This window comes from Terrapene carolina, unplaced genomic scaffold (assembly GCF_002925995.2).
Source record: "Terrapene carolina triunguis isolate 2854851 unplaced genomic scaffold, T_m_triunguis-2.0 Scaffold231, whole genome shotgun sequence".
Classification (NCBI taxonomy): Eukaryota; Metazoa; Chordata; order Testudines; family Emydidae; genus Terrapene; species Terrapene triunguis.
Window position 1 is genome coordinate 13,881,626 of NW_020664582.1, and position 7,132 is coordinate 13,888,757.

Sequence of the window (7,132 nt, forward strand, 5' to 3'; positions counted from 1 at the left end):
AGAGTGCTGATTTATTATGCATTTATGTAGAGGAAGCCAGACTTTTATCTTTTCAGCTTTTTGCAAGAGAGTTTTGAACTTTCAAAAATATATATAAGGAACAGTTTAAAGCTGAGGATGAAAGCTATGCTAGACTGGAGACCACCTACTCTGCCAGAAGTACTTTGAAATACTCTGCCAGAGCTGAACATCTATCATGTCCCGGTTCCCCCTCCCCCGCCCCCCATGAGTCAACAGTATAACACTGTTGCCAAAAAGCAAACATCATTCTGGGATGTATTACCAGGAGTTTTGTAAGCAAGACGCAAGAAGTAATTCTTCTGCTCTGCTCGGCGCTGATTAGGCCTTAGCTGGAGTATTGTGTCCAGTTCTGGGTGCCATATTTCAGGAAAGATGTGGACAAATTGGAGAAAGTCCAGAGAAGAGCAACAAAAATGATTAAAGGTCTAGAAAACATGACCTATGAAGGAAGATTGAAAAAATTGGGTTTGTTTAGTCTGGAAAAGAGAAGACTGAGAGGGTACATGGTAACAGTTTTCAAGTACATAAAAGGTTGTTATAAGGAGGGAGAAAAATTGTTCTTCTTAACCGCTGAGGATAGGACTAGAAGCAATGGGCTTAAATTGCAGCAAGGGTGGTTTAGGTTGGACATTAGGAAAACTTTCTAACTGTCAGGGTGGTTAAGCACTGGAATAAATTGCCAAGGGAGGTTGTGGAATCTCCATCATTGGGGATTTTTAAGAGCAGGTTGGACAAACACCTGTCAGGGATGGTCTAGATAATACTTAGTCCTGCCATGAGTGCAGGAGACTGGACTAGATGACCTCGAGGTCCCTTCCAGTTCTATGATTACCAGAGCACCTGGTGATCTTTATTTAGCCTCACAACACCACTGAGATGTAGGGAAGTGCTACTGTCCTCATTTTACAGATGAGTAACTAAGGCACAGAAAGACTAAGTGACTTACTTAAGGTCATACAGGAAGTCTGTAGCACAGCAGGGAAGTGAACCTAGGTCACTGAAGTCCCAGGCTAGTGTCCTAACCATTACAGCATCCTTCCTTTCATCTTCCCTTGGCCAAAAGCTCAATGGGTTCAGATGTGTACCTGGTGTTACCAGGAAATAATTGATTTATATCTACCTGTTTGACACCTACTGATGAAGAGCACTATATAAGAGCCAGGTGGTATTATATTATAGTGTGAAAACAAATGCCAAGTAGTAACAATATTTTGCTTTTCTGTATCACCTTTCCCCCCATGATATAGTGCTTTATAAACATTAATTAAGCTTCCCGTTACCTCTGTGGGGCAGGGACGTATTAGTGTACTCATTTTACAGATAAAGTGAGAGACAGAAAAATGGAGGCGCACGTTTTTAAAAATGTCCACTAATGTTGGGTGCACCAGTTCTTGAGTGCCAGCCTGAAACAACTAGGGTCTGATTTCAGACGTGCTGAGCACCTGCAGATCCCTTGGTGTTCAACTGGAGTTGTGGGTTGTCTGCACCTCTGAAAAATCAGCCCTAGTTGTCTCACACCCAGTCAATTTCCAAACAGGGAGTAGAACCCAGAAGCCATGACACTCAGCCCCCACATGATAACCGTTACACAACACCGTCTCTTATTAGCGTTATAAAGGGGAAAATTCTCTTGAGGTCCGTTAGGCTAATGATCCACTTGAAAACCTAACTTAAAATATTAATTGAATTTTTAAAATGGGAAAGAGTTTGCTTATATATTTAATTTCCCAACTTCGCTGTGGCAAGACAAGAATGAATACAGGTCAGGCTTTTGGACCAGGCCTCTCTCACTCTAGCTCTCTTTTAAATCTAAGAATTTATTTATATTACAGCAGCGCTCAGAGGCCCTAGTCAGACAGAACCATCATTGTGCTGGGTGCACAAAAAAACCCGTCCCCCCCCCCAAAAAAAGTCAGTCCCCACCCCAAAGAATTTGCAGTCTAATTCGAAACACGAGACAACAGGTGGGTATAGCCTATAATAGAGGTCATTGGCAGGAGGTGAAAGACCAGGGCTAGTGGTTCTAGGAACACAGGGTTACTTGGACGAGCTATGTGCATAATTTGCAGCTTTCAATCTTTTTTAAAATATGTACATGAATATGAGATTGAATCGATCTCTAACAGGCCATTTGCCCAGCCATCAGTCAAGCTGCCTTTTGCTTGGTTTTAAATGCCATATTTTGTGTTGCAGGAATATACTATACCAGGGGTCCTTAAACTGGGGGTTGTGACCCCGCAGGGGGTCGAGAGGTTATTACACGGGGAGGGGAGGGGGTCGCAAGCTGTCAGCCTCCACCCCAAACCCCACTTCACCTCCAGCATTTATAATAGTTTTAAATATAAAAAGAAGTGTTTTTAATGTACAAGGAGGTCGCACTCAGAGGCTTGCTGTGTGAAAGGAGATATATGACACCAGAAAGATCATCTTGTGACTTTAACCATTCTTACTGTCAGTAAACAGATATAAAGAGATGGGAAATTACTGCCTTTTTATTACTGACAGACTAGAGCTCAGGAATGCTTGCAGGAAGTTTGCAGATAAAAAACAGTCCCAATAAACGATAATTTTTTTAGCTAGACAAATGATAATGTAAAGTGGCACATTTATGGGTGCGAGAGGTCACTTTCCAACAACGAACCCTTTAGCTCCATAATGTCACATGACTTAAGTGCTACATTCTAGTATACACGAGCTTAGGTGTTCGAATACTGAACCACCCAGCGCTGAATAATTCAAAGGGAGCCCTTTAGTCTTGGTCTTACATTGAAACATTCACTTTGAAACTGTGACACCCAACCATGGAAGGCCCAATACTTTCAAAACTCCCAATGGCACCAAGAAAGAGCTTGGACTAGAGAGTTTTGAACAGCATGTACACATGTCACTGGGGTCAAGCTTGTGGGAAGTGTGCAATGGAGCTAGGCATGCTCACTTTCCCCCTGAAGACACCTCCTTTTCTCTCTGTGCAGACACCTGCACAACTAGCGTCTCACACCTCATACGGAAGTGCCTCGGGCAGAGATCATCTCCTACTCTATATCTGTACAGTGTCAAGCATAATGTTACTCAGTCTCAGCTGTGGCCTTTATGTGCTGCTGTAATACAAATAATAAGTGACAGTAATACTATCTGCTGGGATCCTGATAGAATCGCACTTAGGTGGGCTTCCTGAGAGGGGTCCACTTTATGGGGAAGTCATGCACAGTTTTGTCCATATACATTAGCACAAGGCATCTCAGAATTTGTCCTATGGGGGAATATTGTGCATCCTGGCTTTTGTGTTGAAACCAAAAAGCAGTTTGTAAAATATCTAAGACAAATTCTGCAAGTCCTTACTCAGGCAAAACTTCCACTGACACCAACGGGAGACTTGCCTGTCTGAAGACTGCAGAATTTCACACTGTGATTTTAAAGAAATGTGCAAAAACGGTTTCTGAAGTTATGGGAGAAGATGCTGCACTGCAATGTGATGAGTAAGATAATATTTTGTGCCTCTATTGCACCTCACATCACCCAGTGTTATCCCTCCAGTTGTTTATGCTTATTTCACAGATAGGGAAAGCGAAGCACTGAGAGGTTAAGTGATTTGCCCAAGGAAACACAGGAAGACAGTGGCAGAAATAGGAACAGAACCCAGGTCTGACTCAACATTCTATGCTTGAGTCCCAAGACCTTTCTTGCTATGAAATTCCACAGCCCCAACATACAATAACTGTTTTTCCCAATCATCCCCTCATTCTATTAAAAATATGTTTTAAACTGTGGACAGCAAATATCCTGTCCCAAATTATGAAAGACAAAGAGCAGGCTTGGTCTTATAAAGGAAGAACATACCATTCCTGCTTGCCATGACCTCCAGCACGGTTTTGACATAAGAATACACATCTATTCAGCATTTCAATCTAGATCCAGCAGGCCTGCAAAGAAGGAACATTTGGCAAAGGGGGTAGTAAAAACAAGGAGCCTATTTACCCAATTTTTGTTTTTATTAATGTGGATTAAAGCCTTCCTCTTTGGATAGGAAGACAAAAGTCGGGTGTATAATCTCTTTCCAACATTTTTGTTGGGATTCTTTCAAAACAGGTGGTTTTGCTCCTCTCCCACCCCGTCCCGCTGAAGAATTTCTACTTCCTAGTTTTTCGGTTAACTGAAAATGTTCTAGCCATAAATGTGTGGCCCTCAGCAGGAATTTGAATCCAAGATGATTATCAGGCTTTAACATCTCAGGATATTGTTCAGCAGCCAGATAAGAGAACTATATTAGCTACAAGCCACAGACGGAGAAGCAAAAGAAGGAAGTAAAAACCTTGTGCAGTCAAAGAAGCACATGACCCAAGGCTATACTAATCTAGTTATCAGATTAAACATTCTCTAAATGTGCCTAAGTTACTTAGGAGTGCAAGTTCCATTTTTAAAAGTGATGTAGGCACACATGAACCTAAGGGCTTGTCTATACATGGAATTATTCCTGATTAACTAACCAAGTGGATTAAGCTGAACGGGAACCAGGTACTCTTGTTCCAGAATAGGAGTGTCCACACATGGAGCTAATTGGGGATAACTCCATGTGTAGAAAAATCCTTCATCTGACTGAAAGTTAGGAGGACATAGGGCCACATTTCAAATGATATTTAGGCACCTAAAGACACAGATAGGCGAGATTTTCAAAAGCAACTGTGTGAATTAGGTGCCTGATTTCCATTGACTTTCAGTGGGAGTTAGGTGCCTAAGTTGTACAAGCAGTTTTTTAATTCCCTCTAGATACCTATCTGCATTGTTAGTCATTTAGAAGACTAAGGGCCAGATTGACAGCCACTTTTGAAAAATGGTACTTAAGCTCCTAGGTCACTTAGGCACTTCTGAAAATTCTACCCCAAGTATGACTAGATCAAGGGCCCAATCTTGCAAAATTCCCACTGATTTCAATGGGAGCCAGTGCAGACTCCAAGTCTTTACTGATCAAACAACTGTATTTCTTACTAAGCAACAGGAATTCCATATTTTAACTACATACTTCTGTTCTGAAGACTACAAGGTAGGATTGCAGAGTCAACTGGATTAAGACAAGATTAAAAACTGCTGTGTGAGTGAAGGTTGAATTTATAGAGCCAAAGACTCCTACTGAAAATCTTCTCCCAGCTCTACACATCCACTAAAATGGCCTTGGCAGGCCCTGTGAATAAACTCCTTTTACCTTTCAATCTCCTGGACATGGACAGCCTTAAAAGGGGGGGGGGGGAAAAAGACACATTTTCTGGAATATTACAGTTTGCAATGATTATGCTACCTGCACCATGTTCTGTACAGCACGCTGTCACTCATCAGCTCTCAATAAATGATAGTAATTATTATAACAGACAAGAATCACACGTCTAATTCATCAAGAATTTTCCAAAAATAGATTGAGAGATCAAAAGAAGGAAATTTTACAATATATCTATCTAATTTAGGTACGTATATGACTCCCATTACTGCTATATCAGAGCATCTCAAACCCTTGCACGTATCTTTCACATATCCTCACAGCACCCCTGTAAGGGAAGGAAGTACTATTATTCCCATTTTCGAGATAGGGAACTGAGTCTGAGAGAGACTAAAGCTCACATTTTTATAGGTATTTAGGTATGGTACAGCCTGTACAACTCACTCAGATGCAGGGCTGTAATTTTTAACCTGCGTAGAATTTATGAGGTTGTCTAAAAAGAGAAAGACATTGATATATACAGCACTGAAAAAGGGAACTTGGTGTCATGCAACAAAGTCCCCTACCTACAATTTAACTCTAAAGAAGACTGAATGCTTCCTGTATTTGCAGTCATAAACCCACCTGTCTCAACATCACTGCTTTTTTGCAACTTATGTCTGAACCAAAATACCCACGTTCAGACTAGAAGTATGTTTGGCACAAGGAACTGGTCTTAAAATAGAAGCAGTGTAACAAATCTATGTACTGTAAAAGGCCAACACAATGCCTAGATAAACCACCTGCACACACCTGAGGAGCTAGAAGTAGAAGCCTTGTCCTTTAGTTTCAAAAACACAGGCCACTAGCACTTGAGTTAAAGAAGAAGTTTTCTGTTACAGCTGCCTTATTATCTCTGAGAAGGAAACATCACTCACTCATACGCACATCGTCATGCCCTAGACCAGAAAGACTGCAAGGAGGTGGGTATAGAATCGGAGTAGTTGATGGTAAAGACCTATTGGAGCACATAATGCAACATATAGTTCTCAGGTATAACACAGAACAAATATTAAGCAGGTAACACATAAGAACTGAGCCAAAAGGCGTAAGAAGCCAACCCCCGCAAATCTCTCTGGTTGCCCCACTTAAAATGATCTGTTACTGGAATAAGCTTCCCCACCCCACAGTGAAAAGGGCTGCTAATGTTCATCACCCATTCAAATCTGGCAGAGGCTAGTAGTGAATCTAACTAGTTCTCTGGTTAACGGGTCTTAGTTCTGTTCTCGGAGAAGGTATGTCCATACTGCAAAAGCCAGCTCCAAAACTGGCACATCTGTTGGCTATCTAAGATTGCGAGGACAGGGTTAAGGTGCAGCCATGGGGCTGTGTGGTCTCTTACTGCCACCACCTATGCTATACCAGTTTCTGTAGACAGAGGACTTCAGTCTCTAGGGAAGTCAATTTGGCACATTCCATCAGCACTAAAAATTCACTTCCCTTAAAAAATAAATGATCAGACAAACAACCCCCGCACCCCAAGTTCATGAACAAATTTGGAAAGGACCTGTTCCAAACCAGCAAGGGGACACTCTACCAGCATTAATGTGTTTGGCACTATCTGGATGGAACTGTTTGCCAGCCTTCCTCACTCCAGAACAAGTACTGGGGTTGTAGCAGCACTGCAGAGCAGACTTGCTGGGAAGGATAAGAGCTAACTCAATGGAGAGACAAGATACCTTGGGAGCTTGGATCTCTCCAGGTTTTCCTGCACCTATTGGGAGGGATATTCCAGCTTTCCCAGCCAGTAGGCAGAAAGCCTTAACACAGTGTAATCAGGAGCAATGCAACATGTTCTCTCACTCTTGAGGGCGGGTTTCCCAACTGCAGAGTCATTGGTTGATCTAGGGTTAATCCTCCAACACT